General features: G+C 38.7%; 1 long non-coding RNA gene across 1 annotated transcript; it reads right to left on the reverse strand.

Annotated features, from left to right (window-relative positions):
* Nucleotides 1-6616: 6616 nt before the first annotated feature.
* LOC132345182 (uncharacterized) lies at nucleotides 6617-11781 on the reverse strand. Its single transcript, XR_009494375.1, has 3 exons — nucleotides 11622-11781; nucleotides 8325-8423; nucleotides 6617-6806 (listed from the first exon to the last, which is right to left on the reverse strand). It is a non-coding gene; the product is annotated as an uncharacterized lncRNA (long non-coding RNA).
* Between the last annotated feature and the right edge of the window lie 8869 nt (nucleotides 11782-20650).

Consider the following 20650-nt stretch of genomic DNA (forward strand, 5'->3'; position numbering starts at 1 on the left):
TTCTCAGATGTCACCTTTTCTTGTGAATTCCATGACACCACCCCACCCCACTAAGTCCAAAGACGCTAAACTTGTTCTCCTCTGGGGATTATTATTTATATGTTGACTCCTCAACTAGCTTAAGAGGGAGGTTTTGAAAAAGGGACATGTCATATTTATCTTTGTTTTCTCAACACTTAACATATTTCCTCGGACACAGTAGGTTCTTAATAAAGATCGTATAATTATTGAAATACACAGGAAAACACATACCTGTCTCTAGTGTATCCCTCCACCCCTACCCAAGCTTCCTTGACTAGTTCATTTTGGTTATGCATAACAGGCAGAGCAAAAATCACATCCAGCCTTACAGTTGACTACCAGTTAAAATAAGATGCTAAAGCATTCTAGCCTAAAGAAATGAGCAGAATCTAATTACTCTAAAAGAATGACCTCACTTCATCAATAAGAACTAGTTAGAAATACAACTCTAAGGACCTTTTAACCTTTCTTTCCATTTCCTTTAGAAAGAGATAAGGAGATTAAGCATGGAAAACAGATTTGAATTAGAAAGAAACATGAATTTTAGGAAGATTTTTCTGCCACTGTGTCTATATAAACCACTCTGTCTGCATGCATGCATGCTAAGTCGCTTTAGTTGTGTCCGACTCTTTGCGACCCCATGGACTTGTAGCCTGCCAGGCTTCTCTGTCCACGCAATTTTCCAGGCAAGAATGTTGGAGTGGGTTGCCATTTCCTACACCAGGGGATCTTCCCAACCCAGGGATTGAACCCATATCTCATATCTCCTGCATTGGCAGGCAGGTTCTTTACCCCCAGTGCCATCTGGGAAGCCTACATAAACCACTATGTCTAAATAGAATTTTTTCATAAGCTTAGGAAATAGAAAACATCGTTGTCTGGACAGTCTTAGGGTGATGAGAAACATACGTTTCAAAAACAATATAGATACAATGCATTTGGCTTGGTGTCAACTTTAAATTTGACTGGTAGTGTAGTTGGAGGAAATCCATGAAATGTTTGACCAGAAAGTTGTCAGCACTGCAAGAGGCTTATTCTTGCCTAGTTTAAAATTGCTAGATATTTGATTTGAACTTTGCTATATTGATAAATAAGGATATCCATCCACACACTGAACAGTTATTCTGATTTCTTATTTCACATCACCAGCAGAAAGGCCAGGTTCTTAAATTATCACCACAGGTACAATCTATGTTAATATATATTCCAGTATGGATTTTTTCCCTTCTCTACTCCTTCCAAGTCTCATACTTTGATTCTTTATTATTTCCTTCTTAAATCGGGGGATCTTGGGATGAGTATGGTGTCTATAAACCCCTAAAACTGAGTGCAAAACATTCAACATGTGTGCACCTTCTCCTTGGATGGAAAGGGTGCAGAGTTTTCAGAAATTTTACATAGGTTCTATGCTCCTACACCATGCATTGAAAGTTGCTTTTCCCTCAATATTTCTTCCTGAGAAATACTCTTCTTTTTATGTACTGCTGTCTCTGGTGAAGCTTTGCAGCTATCAGAGCTTCATTTCTAATTTCTCTTTAGATGAATCCTGACTCATGGCCATTAGCTACAATGCCCAGATTTACTCTAAAGCTTTAGACCTGTATTTCAAAATGCTACTGGACTAACCCCTTAAACTCATTCATTCCAAAGTAGTGATTGGAGTCCCACTCGTGGCATTTAGCACTGGAAAGACAGGACAGTCGTCAAAGACCTTCTTATATAACTATCATTTCTTGAGCATGTAATATGTTCAAAGTTTCACCTGTATTATTTTATTTAATTCTCACAAGTCTGTGAGGTTTACAGATGGGGAAACAGAGCCTCAGAGAGATTGTGTGTGTGTATGTTCAGTCACTAAGTTGTGTCTGACTGTTTACAACCCCATGGACTACAGCACACCAGATTTCCCTGTCCTTTACCATCTCCCAGAATTCGCTCAAACTCATGTCCATTGAGTCCATGATGTTATCCAATCATGTTATACTCTGCCGCCCTCTTCTCCTTTTGCCTTCAATCTTTCCCAGCATCAGGATCTTTTCAGTGAGTTGGCTCTTCGCATCAGGTGACCAAAATATTGGAGCTTCAGCTTCAGCATCTGTCCTACCAATGAATATTCAGGGTTGATTTCCATTAGGATCGACTGGTGTGCTCTCCTTCCAGTCCAAGAGACTCTCAAGAGTCTTTTCCAGCACCACAATTCAAAAGCGTCAGTTCTTTGGTGCTCAGCTTTCTTTATGGTACCGTCGCATGACTACTGGAATAACCATAGCTTTGACTATACGAACCTTTGTCAGCAAAGTAATGTGTTTGCTTTTTAATATGCTGTCTAGGTTTGTCATATATTTCCTTCCATGGAGCAAGAGTCTTAATTTAATGGCTGCAGTCACTGTCCACAGTGATTTTGGAACTCAAGAAAATAAAATCTGCCATTGTTTCCACTTTTTTCCCTTCTATTTGCCACGAAGTGATGAGACCTACTTATAATTACCTAACTATGTAGTTGAAAAGAGTCAATTTGAACTGCCATTTGCGTTTATAGGGTCCAAGTTTTAGACTACTGTGTTACACAGTCTCTCTTAGAGTCTAATAGCAGTGTTAGAGTTGGAAGCAGATCACTGCAACAGCATAACATGTGATAAGCACAGGATCATTTCCTATTTTAAAATGCCTATGATTTCCACTGGCCAGAGGATTAAGTCCATACTCATCAGCCCTGCTTGCAGTACAGCCTTAACCTGCCTCTCAGTCCTCAGTTGTGCATCTAGTCACACCAAAGTATCGATCCTTTTCTCAATATGTCATGCTTTCCTCTCGTATTTCTCTGCCTTGTGTGTCGTCCAGTTGACTGGAAAATCATATGCCCTTCCCTCTTGTTCGAAGTCTTTTATTTTCAAGATCAATTCATTGGGTGGCACCTTCTAAGTAACTCCCCAGGAAAGGACGAGTTGTTTCCAGTTCTTGTACACTTGTGCCCCTGCCACAGGGCTGGAATGTGATCTTATGTGTACTGGTCTTTCTCCATTCCTAGCTAAGTCCCTTGAGGAGAGATGCTAGTTTTCCTAGCATCGGTAATGCTAGGTAGCTATTCAATAAATGTTTGTGTAATGGATGGTATTCAGTCTTTATCTACCTTTGAGATTTATACAGAGAAGAAACCACAACAGAACTTATCTTTGATATGATCAGTTCCTCTCTCTTTATATGTATATGTGTGTGTGTGTACACGTGTGTGTGTGTGTGTGTGTGTGTATATATATATATATATATATATATATATGCTATGCTATGCTATGCTAAGTCGCTTCAGTTGTATCCGACTCTGTGCAACCCCATAGATGGCAGCCCACCAGGCTCCGCCATTCCTGGGATTCTCCAGGCAAGAATACTGGAGTTGGTTGCCATTTCCTTCTCCAATGCATGAAAGAGAAAAATGAAAGTGAAGTTGCTCAGTCGTGTCCGACTCTCAGCAACCCCATGAACTGCAGTCTACCAGGCTCCTCTGTCCATGGATTTTCCAGGCAAGAGTACTGGAGTGGGGTGTCATTGCCTTCTCCTGTGTGTGTGTATATATATATATACACACACACACACATATATGTGCATGTGCATATATATTTATATATATATATATATATATAAAGTATATAAAACTTTAGAATTTACACTGATTACATTATTTTCCTGAAGTTTGCCTTTAACTCTGACAAGCTGACACATGTCTGAAGAAAAAATTGATTGTTACAGGGGATACGAGTGCCTGTGTGCTCAGTTGTATCCAACTCTTTGTGAGCTCATGGACTGTAGCCCACCAGGCTCTTCTGTCCATGGGACTTCCCAGGCAAGAATACTTCAGTGGGTTGCCATTCCCTTCTCCAAAGATCTTCCCGACCCAGCTATTGAACCTGCATCTTCTGCACTGCAGGCGGATTCTTTACCGCTGTGCCATCAAGGAATCCCTATAAGGGGATACAGTAAGATGATATTTCTTAACTTGTTTACTTGGTATGGTAATTGTTTTGTGCAAGAGATGAGATTTCAGAAATGCCAAAATAAAAAGTAAGAAAAATCCTGGAAGTGATCTGAGAAAGCCCTTGCAAATCTGTTTAAAAGGAAGACAATGGAGGGATGGTGCCAACACAGTTCAGTGGAGGAAAGAATAGTCTTTTCAACAAAAGACACCAAAAGCATAAGTAGCCACAGAAAAAAGTAGACTAATTGGACTTCATCAAAATTTAAAACTTCTGTGCATGAAAAGACACTATTAAGATAGTGAAAAGGCAGTCCACAGAATGAAATCTATTTGATGAGAATGTAGTAGTCAGAATATATGCAATACTCCTACAACACAATAGTAAAATGACCTAATTAAAATGAGGAAACGAAATGAACAGACATTTCTCCATGGAAGACATACAGATGGCAAAAAAAAAAAAACCATACACAAAAATATGCCGAACATTAGCTATTGTAAAATTAAAACAAAACTATAGTGAAATACCACTGCATACTTACTAAGAGGACTATAATTAAAAATGGAACAATAACAACAAATTTTGGCAAAAATATGGAGAAATTGAAATGCTCATACATTGCTGGTGAGAATATGAAATGGTACAACCACTTGGAAAGCAGTTCTTCAGAAAGTTAAACACAGAATTACTCTATGACCCAGCCTTTTTACTTCTAGATACATACCCAAGAGAAATGAAGACATCAGTTCAGTTGCTCAGTCGTGTCCTACTCTGTGATCCCATGGACTGCAGCATGCCAGGCCTTCCTGTCCATCACCAACTCCCGGAGTTTACTCAAACTCATGTCCATTGAGTAGGTGATGCCATCCAACCATCTCATCCTCTGTCGTCCCCTTTGCCTCCTGCCCTAAATCTCTCCCAGCATCAGGCTCTTTTCAAATGAGTCAGCTCTTCACATCAGGTGGCCAAAGTATTGGAATTTCAGCTTCAAAATTAGTCTTTCCAATGAACACCTAGGACTGATCCCCTTTAGGATGGACTGGTTGGATCTCCTTGCAGTCCAAGGGACTCTCAAGAGTCATCTCCAACACCACAGTTCAAAAGCATCAATTCTTCAGTGTTCAACTTTCTTTATAGTCCAACTTTCACATCCATACTACTGGAAAAACCATAGCCTTGACTAGATGGACCTTTGTTGACAAAGTAATGTCTCTGCTTTTTAATATGCTGTCTAGGTTGGTCATAACTTTCCTTCCAAGGAGTAAGCATATATCCACACAAAAACTTGTTTATGAATGTTCATAGTAGCATTACTCAAGATAGCCAAAAAATGGAAGCTACCCAGTTGCCTATCAACTGATTAATGGATAGGCAAAATGTGATGGATATATCAACACTATATATAAAAAGGAATAAAGTATTGATACACTGTAGGACACAGATGAACTTTGAAGATGTTAGGCCAAATGAACAAAGCTGATCCAAAAGGCTATATACTGTATGATTCCATTTATATGAAATGTCCAGAACAGACAGATCCCTAGAGGCAGCAAGTGAATTAATGTTTTCTAAAAGCTGGCAGGAAGGGGAATGCAGTGTGACTGCTAAAGAATATAGGGTTTGGAAGTGATGAAAATGTTCTGGAATTAGTTCGTATTGATGGTTTCGTAACCGTGTAAATGCACTAAAAACCACTCAATTGGCATCCTTTAAAATGGTGAATTTTATGGTGTGTAAATTTTATTTGAATTATTTTTAAAAGCACTTGTTTCATAGGGTTGTTGTAAGACTAAATGAAAGCATGTACAATGTGCAGAATCTATATCTGATAAACACTAATTTTCACTTTTTAAAAGGATTAAGTGGAAAAGATAGAGGTTATTCATTTTTGAGAATTGAAAACAATTATAGTTTGCATAGTTTACAAAAGCTATATGGGAAGTGAATGCAAATGTATTAAAACGTTAAAAATCAAAATAGTACTTACAGAAACACTAATAAATCCTAAGAAAGACAGTAGACCACTTATTAGCTTTTTTCTGACTAGTACTGTTTATACTGAAGTGAATGCACCACGCTGTTAATGCTCCTTTTAAGTTTCGTCACAATAACAAAGTCTGGTCATTGGCCTAGAGATAGACACACAACAGCCCATCCAACAATCAAGTAAACCAATTACTGAGTTACCATTGTGACTAATATTTTGGTTGCTATATATCACATAAGATATTTAAATATAGAATGCAATTATAATAATCATGTCAGAGTTTGCTGTTATCATCAATGGAGCCACTACCAGTAGCAAAAATAAAGTTCACAATTATTAGGGATAAATTATGCCAGCCTCTAGTGTCTTCATTGGTTCTGTACTTAGTAGTCAGCAGTGAATTTTAAATAGTAGCACAGCATATTGTAGAAGCTACCTTATCTGATAAGAAGTATATGCAACTGATTGTTTATGATCCTGCACTCCTGAGAGATGTGTGCCGCACTAAATGTTTAATGTGTCCTTGACCAAAAGAGAATGCAATATTAATTTTGTTTTGATGACAAGTTGACTTTCTACAGAAATAGGTGTGCAGCTTAGCTAAGTGCAGCAGTTTTAGGAACTCCTGCTCCCTAAGCTATGGAATATCTAAGAAACTTACCTTTCTTAAGAATGTCATTTCAAAAGACATTCTGTAAATTCATCAACATTGAATGATGATGAAATGCAACAAATTTTACCAATTTATCAGGAAGGTACTTTGAATGAAGTATGTCAGAGATTAAAATTCAGAAAAGGCCACAATCATAAAAATGGTTCACAGAGATCTGGGTGAATGAAAAATGAAAAAAAAAAAAAGCATACTTAATTTCCTGAAACACCATTTCTTCTGACTCCAGATTAAATATAACATAAATGTAAGTTTTAGGATGTTTAAGTTCAAATGTCTAGGCTCTGTTGTGTTTAGTATATAAATTCAACTTAATTAAACACATATGAAGTACTTAACATTTTACCAACATGTTTTTCAATTACATGAGAATTATGGCTTATTAATGAAAAAATAAATAATATGATAAAATAGAAGTTAATGTAAAGAACAAACACATGGTACAAGGAAGTACTTTATGAGATGGATAGGTTCAAGTTCAAGAGGAGGTTTTCCAACATGATGAAGAGAAAAGTATGAATTTGACATATTCAGGAAATCACAAGTAAATTAGTCTGATTGAAGTGGAGACGTGTTAGGGAATGTGGAAGAAACAATTAGATAAAGTAAAGATAAATTAGTTTCTGGAATATCTCAGTATGGCTAATTCAACTTGATTTGTGGACAAGAAGAAATTATAGGTTCTTGAGAAGGGAAGTGACATTTATTCAGAATAAAGTGTTTTCAGAACAAACTTTGTGGCAGTATTTAAGATGGAATGGGGAATTTGAGGTAAAGATTTAGGAACTATTTTACTAAGGAACATTAGGAACTATTAGGAACTATTTTACTAAGATTTAAAATTGGCTCAAAACAAACTTTTACATGAAATCAAGAAAATGAGCTTACATGATAGAATTTTACATGTATGGGGGTAAACAGTGTGCTTTTACACACAGCACACTAGACAATTGGACGCAGTTTATTATGTTCCATAGGCTTCCCAGGTGGTGCTAGTGGTAAAGAACTCGCCTGCCAATGCAGGAGACGGAAGAGATGTGGGTTTGGGAAGATCCCCTGGAGGAGGGCATGGCAACTCACTCCTCCAGTATTCTTGCCTGAACAATCACATGGGCAGAGGATCCTGGAGCCTCAAAGAGTTGGACACAACTGAAGCCAGTGAGCGATTTTGTCCAATATTTAAAATTATATAAAGTGAAAGTGAACGTCACTCAGTCGTGTCCTACTCTTTGTGACCCCATGGACTATACAGTCCATGGAATTCTCCAGGCCAGAATACTGGAGTGCGTAGCTGTTCCCTTCTCCAGGGGATCTTCCCAACCCAGGGATCGAACCCAGGTCTCCCACGTTGCAGATGGATTCTTTACCAGCTGAGCCACAAGCCCCCCAAATATAAGAAGGTCATAAATATTCAGCGTAATTCTTTTGTTTTCTGAATTCTCACACTGGGGAGAACTGGAGAGAGTTTATCATAATTGAGGTCCAAGTAAATGAATTTAAGTCCTGAGAGACCAGAATTATTCCCAGCTTTATCTGTATACATGAATGTATAAGGGTCTGTGTGTATCTGTCTGTCTGTCTCAAGGGCACAGAAAAAGACACACACAGAAATGGAGATGAGTCAGTAGCCAGGCTGACATCAGAGAGAGGTGAAGCAAAGTCAGGAAATACGTACCTGATTTGAAAAATATTGATGCCTTCATGATGGTTTGGCATGTGGGCTGGTTTAAAGATAAAAATTCTCTGGGCACCATAGATGCAGCAAAAACTTCCTCTGGGGAAAAGGATGATAGAAAAAGGTTAGGTTATTTTATTACTTTAGAAAGTATGAGGTCAGAGAGCACCCAGCCAAATTTTTCCAAATCTGCTCAAAATCTTGACAGCCCATCAGTCCATTTCCACTTGCACAATCCTCCACAGTGCTTCTAATTATTATCATCTTAGAAATATAATAATAACAGGAACATATAAAATTGAAGTGAAGATTTTCATTTCACTTATAAGAAAGGTTCCATCCAAAGTCATGGGCTTTCTTAGGACTAGAGATTTATAATATCTAGATACCTATAGAATATGCAATTGCTGCTTCTGTGTTATTTGCTCAACAGAACCAACATTTCACAAAATGTGTTTAGACCAATATTATGCAAGTAAAATTAATGACAGGGAAGTGCCATGAGACATTTTTAACAGCTGCTTGTAATGTCACAAACACCCATTATTATTTTTTTTAAAAAAAGGAGGAAACAATATTCAATATACTTGAATAGCACGGTTTGGTTTTCTCAATGACCCTATGAGGTTTGAATGAAATGTGCATATGTATGTATCAGGAAAAGAACCAGAATAAGTCCCAGGTTCTTTAAGGAGATGGAAACTAAATACAGGGAATTAAAAGCTTAAAAAATAATTGGAAAGGCTAGAGATGGAGGCTGTATGCTCCAGAACACTGCAGAGCTGACATATTAGGGGAACCTCTACTTCTGCTTCAGTTAGAAAGGTGAGGAATCCAAAAGTCACTATAGAATTTGAGTTCAAAAGTGCCCACTGCAGCTAGAATTAAGGAATCAGGAAACCACCACTGCTGCCACAACAGCCTCTCAAAACCCATGAAATGTAGAACTTGGATGCTGGACACCATCACACAAAAGTCATGTCTTTGCCATCTTACTTATTAGCAGAAAACAATACAAGCAGCAGGAAGATGACCTCCACTTGACTTCTGCCTTCTAAATCTCAACCGGTGCATCTAATTGGTTGAACATCATTTGCATCTGCAACTTTAACTGCGCAGGAATCTTGGAAGTGCAATTTTCAGCCTTCGAGCTACTGCAGTCCAGGGCTGCACACTACAAAGTGGGGAATGGTTGCCAAACAGGCACATCCACCTCATGCGATTCAAAGGCTTTCGAAATTTCTCATCCAAGGTCACAGAACTAGCGAGTGCTGGAGCAGTAAATGTGAGTTCAGAGATTTTGGCCACTTGCCCAGTGCTCTTTCCACTACATCAGTCTCTAGCACTGATTACTCTCTGAAGACATTTGCCAAAGGAGACATATTTTCAAATCTTGTGCTAATTATATTTTTCAGTGAAGCATTAATTCAGGCATCTGTGAATATTGTTACCTTTTAGTCTTATGTCAAATCTAGTTCTTCTTCCAAACTCAGACTTAATCTTATTTTACAGTACTTACAGTTAAACCAACACTGCAAGGGTTTAATACCTTTGAGTATTTTTCTCAGCAGGCTTGCTGCTTAATCCATTTAATGTCAGAACAACACAAACCTTCTTATTAAAATGGGGGAAAGGACATCATTAGAGTACATTAGTGGCTTTCTTTCTACTGGGTAAAACAGCCAATCTGGCAGTATTTGTCCCTTATCTTTATTTGTTTGCATTTTATGCTAACAGTGCAAGGAAAACATTTAAAAGGAAAAAATTTGGGATGCTAAATTCTCTTGAATTTTAATCATGCATAAAAGAAAAACAGAAGGCTGAAACTCCACTTTGAGAAATCTTCCTAAGTGTATACTTCAATATTAAAATTTAAAATATGGAATATACAAATAAAGTATTTGGATAAATGGAAAAATTTTAATGTATCTCTAATATCTCATTAATATAAATATAATCACAACTTTCATTCCACATGCTTTTTAAATCAACTTTGGGAACATTTTTTTAATATGCACATTTAATGATTGAGGTACAGACACTTCTTATCTATACATTATAATATCAATTACTAGATAATGTCTATTTAGACATCTCTGTTTAGGTTTATTAATTATACTGTGTTACAATTAAAAGAAGGGGTTAAATTCATGGTACTACATAGAAAACCTAGTTCTTGCAAAGTTAGTGTTCAACTCTGAGTTATTCAAGAAAAAATGAGTCAAAGTTTGCATTTTCAATCTTTCATATGCTTTTTATATACTGTCAAAACAGTCCAGCTGGATTTAGATTGGTATTTTTACTAACGCAGGTGTATGTTTTGGTGGTGGTGGTGGTGGTAGTGGTGCTTTGCTTCAAAGAATCATGCAAAAAAATGACATAAATCTGAGATCACAAAATCTTAGTTTAAATGAGGAAATATGGAAGGACACGGTATCTAATAAATATTTTTAAAGTCCTATGTCCTGAAGAATTTAGATAAGAATTGTTTACATTATAAAATAACCAGTTGGCATTTCATTAAATACCAGTGTACTCCAAAACAGATACTGATTTCCATGCTTTTTTTCCTGAAACCCATTTGCTTTATGTTATTATTTATAGACCCAGATAACCAGAATGGATTCAACTTAAAGCAGGGATGTAAGAGTAAGATGTATCCAAAAGCTGGGAATAAATTAAATCCTTATAACCTATTCCCTTCAAGAATCCTTGCCACTGTAAAGGCAGATGGCAACTCGATCTAGGTTCAGGCAGGAAAGAAGCTCAACTAAAGTTTTAAGTTTTACAAGGGAAATTCTTTCACCCTGCCTTAGGAGGGAAGGGTGGAGAACCCACTGTTACACAGGACACTCCACCCTCAGCAACATCCCCTTGATTAATTATGTAACCAGATCTCCTTTATCAGTATCTACTTACCAGTCAGGTAATGGCAGATGTTTGTGATGCTTGCATAGCATTACTGTGAGAAGATTTAACTTGGGGTGCAAGTTAATATTTTTCCCAAAAGATTTTTTTAAAGCAATTAGTTTAGTATACATCTTACACATATAAATCCTGACTTCCAATGCATTATACAGAGTTTTATGCAAGTCAGGCAGTATAAGCAAAAGAGTGTATAAATAAGAAATTTCAAATGTACAGTACAAGAAGAAATGAAAAATATTTGTAAGGTAATGGAAGCTACTAGCAGTTTAGTATATGTAAGTAGCTAATGGATACAGCAAAATGAACAATTTGATATTAGCTTAAAGGAGCTAAATTCTCAAAAGGCACAAGTAACTACTGTACACATACATTCTTCAGTCTGTGGATGCTGCAAAATGGGGACATTGGCTTTTAAGTTTGTTCCCAAACCAGAGAAGTGCAGAGATTTCATTGGAGTCTTCTTTCGCTTATCGTCCATCTGTTTCCTGGAATATCAAGGGCTCGAGCAAATTTAATGTCAGACGTGAGTCTTGGCCTGTAAAATATAAAACTTCATAACTTTTTCATAATCAAGTTTTACATTCATAAGAAAAGACCCAGCAAGCAAAAGGCAAAATCTGAACCTAATACATGTTAATATTTTTACAGATAACATTTTTGTCAAAAAATCTTAACATTTCTGACAACAAACCATTATTCCTAAGTAAATAGAAATAATTTTGATGAATAACAGATTATTCCTACACATTATTTTAGTTTCCTTATTTATTTCCTTTCCATTATTTAGTTTCCTTATCAGTGTTCAGGTTAGCATTAACCAAAAAGGTGTTACTTTTTTCTCACTTCTGAGTATGACATTGTGTAGAATGTCCAAGCAAGGGAAGAGGGCATTAAGCATTTAGAAATAGCCCTTAGATGTTTATATCTGTTCTTTTGTGTTAGAGTCAAAGCAGGCAATTTGTAAACAGATTATTTTTTAAGAAATAAATCAACTTAGTTCACAGCGAGATAAAATATATTTTTTGACTGGAATAGAGGTCACGAGACCTGAATTCTTGGCTGATTAGCAGGCCGCTTTATCTTGCTGGCCCTGAGGTTTTTCATCTGTTAATGAAAGGTTTAGCTATGCCAAAGATTCCCAAATTTTCCCAGTTCATGGCTCTCTTAGTGTCTTAGAAATTTTTTCATGTTATGGAGGCTAAAAGAAATACCTATTAATAACAATTCCATTTATTAAGTAGTTAGGTCTGAACTTATTATGTATATCTGCCGTTAACTACTTAGTTGCTATTTCACAAAATAATACACATACATTAAAAAAAAAATTTGTTGTATTGTTAACAGTGTGTGCATGTTTGTTGAGTACTTTACATCTTTCTGAAAGCTTTGAATTGAATAGGAAACCAATACCTTCATTTCCTGTTCCACAGTCATTTTCCCATGGTTCTTGAGTGTTATAACAGCAGCTTACAAAGCTGTCTCATAAGATGTAATCGAAAGGACTGAGTACAGTTTCATGTTAAAGTTCTAAGCTAATTGAAGGTGGTGTCTTGCATACTGTCAAGCTGATGTCACTTTGTTGGCCTTGAAAATTTTCAATATCCCATGAGGGTGCCTCTTTGACTTTGTGTGATGCCCTTGGGGTGCCTCAGTACACAGTTTGTGAAGGATGGGCTATACTCTCTTAAATATTTAATGTAACTAACAATATATGATCTGAGATGTAGAAACGGAGAATGAGTGAAATAGATCGTTCTGAAGACCTGGGCTAAGAAGCTGCAGGACTCAAGAGAAGGTAAAAATAGTAATAAATGTCTGCATGGGGCACACCTTCCCTTCCCATGTCACCTACAAAATGCTTACCTTTGCCTCACAGTTCGGCTCAAACTTCCTCAGGGCAACCTCCCTTAAGCAAGTCAAATTAACCTATTCAGAGTAGTCATTTCATAACACCTTTCAGAGCAGCAATTATACATTTATTAGTATAACTACTTGATGAATTCTTCTCTCTCTAGTTAGAATTACGTTCTAAGAGGCTAGGAATATGTCTGGTATCAGCACTGTATCCCACAGTCCAGTATATTATAGGAGCTAAAACCTTGCCAGAGGAAATGAATAAGTGCACATACTCTGACAGAATAAGGTTAGCATTCAATTATTAATTCTAAAACAGCTGCATTTTTATAATAGCATTCCTAAAACTTTCTTTTTCTCATAATATCCATCAGTGAAAAGGAACCCATACACGTATAGCTACATTGGAAACCTCAGAAACTAATCTCATCTAAACTAAGTAAAAGCATAACCTTGCTTTGGATAAGACAGTCAAATATTCATAAACTCTTACAGGCAAAATAATTTCACAAGAAAATGTCTTTTTTTTTGTAAAGTGTGATTTTATTTTATTATTAAATTATTTTCTATTGGAGTATAGTTGATTTACACTGTTGTGTTAACCTCAGGTGTACAGATATCTCTCCCCACTCTTTTTAGGTTTTTTTTTTTTCCCATATAGGCCATTACAGACTATTGAGTAGAGTTCTCTGTGCTATAGAGTAGATCCTTATTGTCTATTTTATATATATTTAATGTAGTGTGTATATGTCAATCCCAATCTTCCAGTTTATCCTTCCTCTCTTTCCTTTTTAGCACCTGTAAGTTTCTTTTATATATCTGTTATTCTTTATGTTTTGTAAACAGGTTCATTTGTACCCTTTTCTTCAGACTCCACATATAAGCAATGTCATAAATAGTTGTCTTTCTCTGACTTACTTCACTCAGTATGCCAGTCTCGAGATCCATCCATGTTGCTGCAAATGGCATTATTTCATTATTTTTATGGCTGAGTAGTATTCCATCATGTATGTACCACAACTTATTTATTCATTCCTCCATCAGTGGGCATTTAGGTTGCTTCCATGTCCTGGCTATTGCAAATAGTGCTGCAATGAACATTAGGGTACATGTATCTATTTGAATTATGGTTTTCTCCAGATATATGTCCAGGAGTGAGATTGCTGAATCATATGGTTACTCTATTTTTAGTTTTTTAAGGAACCTCCATACTGTTCTCCAGAGTGGCTGTATCAATTTACTTTTCCAACAACAGTATAGGAGGGGTCTCTTTTCTCCAGCATTATATTGTTTGTAACTTTTTTGATAATGGCCATTCTGGGTGGCTTGATGTGATACCTCATTCTAGTTTTGATTTGCATTTCTCTAATAGTGGGGATTCCCAGGTGGCGCTAGTGGTAAAGAACCCACCTGCCAGTGCAGGAGACATAAAGATGTGGGTTCAATCCCTGGGTTGGGAAGATCCCCTGGAGGGAGGCATGGCAACCCACCCCAGTATTCTTGCCTGGAGAATCCCATGGACAGAGGAGCCTGGTGGGCTACAGTCCATGGGGTTGCAAAGAGTCGGGCACAACTGAAGGGACTTAGCATGCATGCAATACGTAATGATGCTGACCAGTTTTTCATATGCCTCTTGGCCATCTGTATGTCTTCTTTGGAGAAATGTCTAGATCTTCTGCCCATTTTTTAATTGGGTTGTTTTTTGATATTGAGCTGCATGCATGATTTGTATACTTGAGTGATTAATCTCTTGTCAGTTGCTTCATTTGCAAGTATTTTTTCCCATTCCATGGATTGTCTTTTCATTTTGTTTATGGCTTCATTTGCTGTGCAAAAGCTTTTAAGTCTAGTTAGGTCCCATTTGTTTGTTTTTGTTTTATTTTCATTACTCTTAGAAGATGGATCAAAAATATCTGCTGTGATTTATGTCAGAGAATGTTCTGCCTGTGTTGTCCCCTAAGAGTTTTATAGTATTTGGTCTTATATTTAGGTCTTTAATCCATTTTGAGTTGTTTTTGTGTATGGTATTACAGAATGTTCTAATTTCATTCTTTTTTTAAAAACTATTTATTTTTGGCTATGCTAGGTGCTTTGTTGCTGCACGTGGGCTTTCTCTAGTTTCTGTGAGCAGAGGCTACTCTCTAGTTGCGTTGAGCGGGCCTCTCATTGCAGTGGCTTCTGTTGTGTGGAGCACAGGCTCTAGATTGGGAGCTCAGTAGCTGTGGTGCATGGGCTTAGTTGTCCTGCCTTGGACTGTCTGCAGGACCTTCCCAGACCAGGGGCTGAACCTGTGTCCCCTGCATTGGCAGACGGATTCTTAACCACCGGACCATTAGGGAAGTTCTAATTTCATTCTTTTACCTGCAGCTGCCTAGTTTTCCCAGAACCACTTATTGAAGAGATTGTCTTTCCTCATTTGTCTATTCTTGCCTGCTTTGTCATAGATACGGTTCCCATAGGTGCATGGTGTACCTGACTTTGTATCCTATTCTGTCAATCTATATTTAGCTTTGTGGTAGAAAAAGTTATATTACTTCATAAAAGTTGCTCATATACAAAATTTCAAAATTTTATCAAAGGTCCAGACCACACTTTGAGAAACATATTCTACAGTAGTGATATCAGAAGTAGAAAAGTGATAATCTCTAGAAAATCGCAGCTAATTTTTTTTAATGACACTCTGCTATAAAGCCTGATTTTATTGACATATTAAGCACAAATTTTAAGGGAAGTGTATGATGTCACTATTGAAATGAATTCTGAAAATCTTATTAATATTCTATTTTCATCCTGGTATAAAAATCAACAACTGAAGTCAAACAGAATTCTAAAGTGAACAGAAAGTAAGGATATGGGTGTAGGACAAAGTAAGATAGTGAACAATTGCATTAAATAACTATTAGCGACTTTAAAAAAAGTGGACTTTAAAAAAAAATAGTAAATTAAGATTGATTCATGGATTTTGTGCATTCAGTATATCTGTTTTCTGAAAAGTGCTTTAAGATACAGTATTGGTAAATTATATTTTGTTATGCATTTCTCACCCTTAAAGTTTTTAGGCCAAAAGAAGATTACTTGATTATACTTTATACATTTTTAGGCAGAATAGCTATGGGTAAAAATACAGAGATGGGGAAATAAAAGAGAAGGTAAGATAAAGATGGTTGATCTTGTGCACCTGGAATCGCTAATCCATAAAGAGCCAACTCCCCTGTATGCACTGTCTTCTTTGGGAACTTGTTTCATCTTTTCCCATAAACTAAAAGCTAGATCTCCCCAAAGCTATCATCTCCCAAATAGTATCTGTTTATTTTCTCTCATCACATATCCAAGATACAGAGTTGATGTCCACATAGTACCCTATTGCCACATCCTGGATCAGTTTTACCTTACAGTCTTGTTAAAAAAAAAAAAAAGCTATCAACCACAAAACACACCTGTACTTCTGTAGGTCATGCTAGAAATCCCTCCTCATCACACTTTCTTTATCTTTCTGATCCAAAATTACCAGCCTATTCTATCTCACCCACCACCCTTCTGTCCCCCAGCTTCTGTAGATTAATGTTTTTTAAACTTTATGTACATTTCAGTTACCTGGGCGATCTTGTTAGATTCAGATTTTGAGTCAGTAAGGACACCCAGAGACTGCATTTCTTATAACCTCATTGTGAACCACTCTGAAGAGTTAGCACTAGAGGAGCTGTTTCTGCTATTACTTAAACTATAGTACTAATCCTCACTCCCCTCTTCTGCTTTAGCATTCTTTCCTTCCTTCCTTTTCTATTTTCAGCATCAATTCTTCTTAGTGTTTTTTGTCTTTTTTACACTGTCAATTTCAATCTTTCTCTCACCTCTTTCTGATCTGCTTAAATATCACCCACTTTAAAAAAAAAAAAAAAAAACACCACCACCTAATTTAACCCTTTACTCCCCCTAGCTGCCGTCCTAGGTCTCTGTCACAGATTTTTTTTTTTTTTTTAAAGAATTGCCTGTGTTTGCTGATATCGATTCTTCATCTCCAATTCAGTTCTGTTCCCCTTCCATCTGATTTGTAGGTCCATTAGCCCACCAACAGTGTTCGCTAAAGTCACAAAATTACCCCATGGTAGGAAGCCACAAAGGACATTTTCAGTTCTCATATTATTTGAATCTGTCAATAGCATTCAGTTCTGTGACCCACTCCAACATTTTTCCACTTTGTCCTTCATGACAAGACAGTCTCTTTATTCTCCTGTTAACATTCTGGAAACTCTTTTTCAGACAGTTTTACAGGACCATCATCTTCTATGCAGTTATTAGATATTACAAACTGAAGTTCCTTGGGGTCCTGTCTTCCTTTTCTAGCATATATCCACACCCTGCTGCTGCTGCTGCTGCTGCTGCCAAGTCGCTTCAGTCGTGTCTGACTCTGTGCGACCCCATAGACGGCAGCCCACCAGGCTTCCCCATCCCTGGGATTCTCCAGGCAAGAACACTGGAGTGGGTTGCCATTTCCTTCTCCAGTGCAGGAAAGTGAAAAGTGAGAGTGAAGTCACTCAGTCATGTCTGACTCTTAGCGACCCCATGGACTGCAGCCCACCAGGCTCCTTTGTCCATGGGATTTTCCAGGCAAGAGTACTGGAGTGGGTTGCCATTGCCTTCTCCATCTCTACAACCTGCATAATCTCTTGTCACTTAAATGCAAATGACTTCTGAATTTATATCTCCAGCTCATAATCTTTGAGTTACAAACCTATATATCCTGTGGCCTACTTGACACTTTAGATAGCTCAGAGCCACCTCAACTATAAGTGATCCAAGCTAAATTAATAATTTCCCGCCATTACATGCCATCTTCACATAGCCTAATTGCATAGTCCAAAAAATGTTGTTTTTGACACATCTTCTTCCTTCAGTGTCATATATCCATCCATTCCGTCTTTTAAGACCTCCTTGAATTCTATGGAACCTATTCACTTTTTTCCATCTACATTATCACTTTCACTCTTGTATCAATAATTACCATCTATTGGCTGGGCTACTGCAAATGGCTTCCTATGGAATATCATTTCCATTGCATTCTGCTCCTACCTCTTTTACACCCTGAAGATATGGTGATATTTTGAAGGATAAATTTGATCATTCATGCCTGTCTCCCCTGCTCATCCTGAATTTGTTTTAGTCCCTCATATAACTTGCCAGGCTCCTTCCACTAAAGGGTTGTTGCTTGTACCGTTTCATTGATTTGCCATGTCTTCCCCTCTTTTCTTCTAAGACTTTATCCATCAGACCTCAACTCCACCATCATGATTTTGGGAAAGCTACCTTTGTCTCAATGACTATGTCAAATGTCTCTGCTGCTGCTGCTGCTAAGTCACTTCAGTCGTGTCCGACTCTATTCGACCCCATAGACGGCAGCCCACCAAATGTCTCTACTAGGAGACCATACTTAATCATGTGCTTCTCCATTACAATATTCCTTGAGAGTATGGTGGTGGTGGTGGTGGTTTAGTCTCTAAGTTGTGTCCAACTCTTGAGACCCCATGGACTGTAGCCCACCAGGCTCCTCTGTCCATGGGATTTTCCAGGCAAGAATACTGGAGTGGGTTGCCATTTCCTTCTCCAGGGGGTCTTTCCCACCCAGGAATCGAATCCAGGTCTCCTTCATTGCAGGCAGATTCTGTACCGACTGAGCTAGGAGGGAAGCACAACATATTTGAGTAGGAATCTCAAATGATAAAGCATTTGAGTTGGGCAATTTTTGTATTATTATTGAAGAATAACGTGGCAGAATATGAATTAGGGATGTTGCAATACACAAAATTTAATAGTATTTGTTGGAATATTTAGATGTAAGTTGTAGAAGAGTTGAAGATATTTCATAGGGTTGATAGGAGAATGGTTGAGTATATAACAGTGAGGTTTCAGCTAAAGAAAACAATGTTCAATTTATTGATGTTCTGAATGTGAGGTAACAAACTCACTAGATGGAAATGGCTTGATGACATTTTGAAATGTAGGAATGGACATGGTGCAAGATTTCATCTAGACTTCTTAGTCTGATTGCCCTTCTCCTGACAAGCAAAACATACTCCTGTGTTTACTCTTCTGGTTAAGGGCACAGAAGGAGTCAGAAATCTTGGAGGTACTTGAGATTGCTCTCTCTCACTTGTCTATTTCCATATTATCTGCTCTTTTTTCCCTCCATCCCACTGTCACTTCCCTGGACTTTCACCTGGACTGCTTCAACAACTCTACTCTCTCTGCATCCAGTCTTTTTCTCCTGTAATCCAGTTTGCACTGTCATTTAAAACTTCCAAAACACCAGAATGTCACTTGCCTGCTGTGGATCCTTCAAAAGTTTCTACTGACTGCAGAATAAAATCTGGACTCTTGATCAGGCTTTATGATCTGACCCTAGATTCCTGGATTTCACTTCCAGCCTCTCTCTCCAGCTATACCAGACTGCTTATTGTCAAATGCCTCCTGCTGCCTGCCTGCTTGCCTTCCCACCTTCCTGAAATCTGACTGTAGAGTAACAGTTATTCTGACTGGGGAAAAGATACTATACTGTCTTGTACGGAGACAAAAACCAAAGTCAAAACAAAAAGAAGAAAAATGCCTAGCCTTCAACTCAGATGTGGCCTCCTGAAGCCTTCTCCTCTAGGAAGATTTATAGCTCCACAGGTTATCTGCCAGCTCACTGTAATGCTTAGCCAAAAGTTAGCTGACCCACTGTCTCCTGCAAAGGTGAATTTAAGCTCACTACTTGGCATTTCTTTCCTTGAGGTTGTCTAATTACAAAGAGTTTGGCTACACATAATTTGTTGTCACATGTCTTTCTGGGCTGGAAATGTGTCCACAAATTCCTCCCCTTGACCTCAAGAAGATGGCTACTGGAGGGGGCGGGAGGTGGTCATTACGCCTTACGTCATCACGTGCCGGGAAGGTGGGGCCTCAAGGGGAATATTGCGAAGGGCGGGGCCAAGTAGGATGAGGCGGGGCTACGAGGGGCGGGGCGGGGCCGGAGAGGGGTCGGGGGCGCTTCTGCTATTCAGCCGGTGCAAGCAGCAGCGGGAGGCATCGCAGGGCGAGTCCACTTGATGCTAGGTTCTGAGAGCGTGACTGGGACCACCGGCTCAGACCAGAGGTAGCCGCATAGCCGAGCGGAAGCTGGTGGCACCCGTAGCGGCGGCCGGAGTCCGAGCTCCGCAGGCGGGAAGCACCCGGGATCGGGGAAGTCCCGGGAGCAGCGCAGCGCGGCGGCGCCTCCCTCACCCAAGGGGCCGCAGCGACGGTCACGGCGCACGCCGCCACAGCGAGCGACCCAGGCCGGGATTTCAAACAGGCAGCCCAGGCTCCTCCTCCATCCGCGCCGCCTCACCTGCGGGCAGCGCGGCGCCGCCTCTGCTGGTAAAGACGGCACCTGCGCCTCCAGTCTCCCTGGTCTCCGCCCCTCGCCCCCCGGTGCCAGGCCGGGGCCGCGCACCTGGACGTGCGGGGCTGCAGAAGCCGCGCGGCTTCTGGGGTGCTGTGTCTCCGCCGTCGCCCCGGAAGAGCACAGG

The sequence above is a fragment of the Bos taurus genome, chromosome 4 (assembly GCF_002263795.3).
Source record: "Bos taurus isolate L1 Dominette 01449 registration number 42190680 breed Hereford chromosome 4, ARS-UCD2.0, whole genome shotgun sequence".
Classification (NCBI taxonomy): Eukaryota; Metazoa; Chordata; class Mammalia; order Artiodactyla; family Bovidae; genus Bos; species Bos taurus.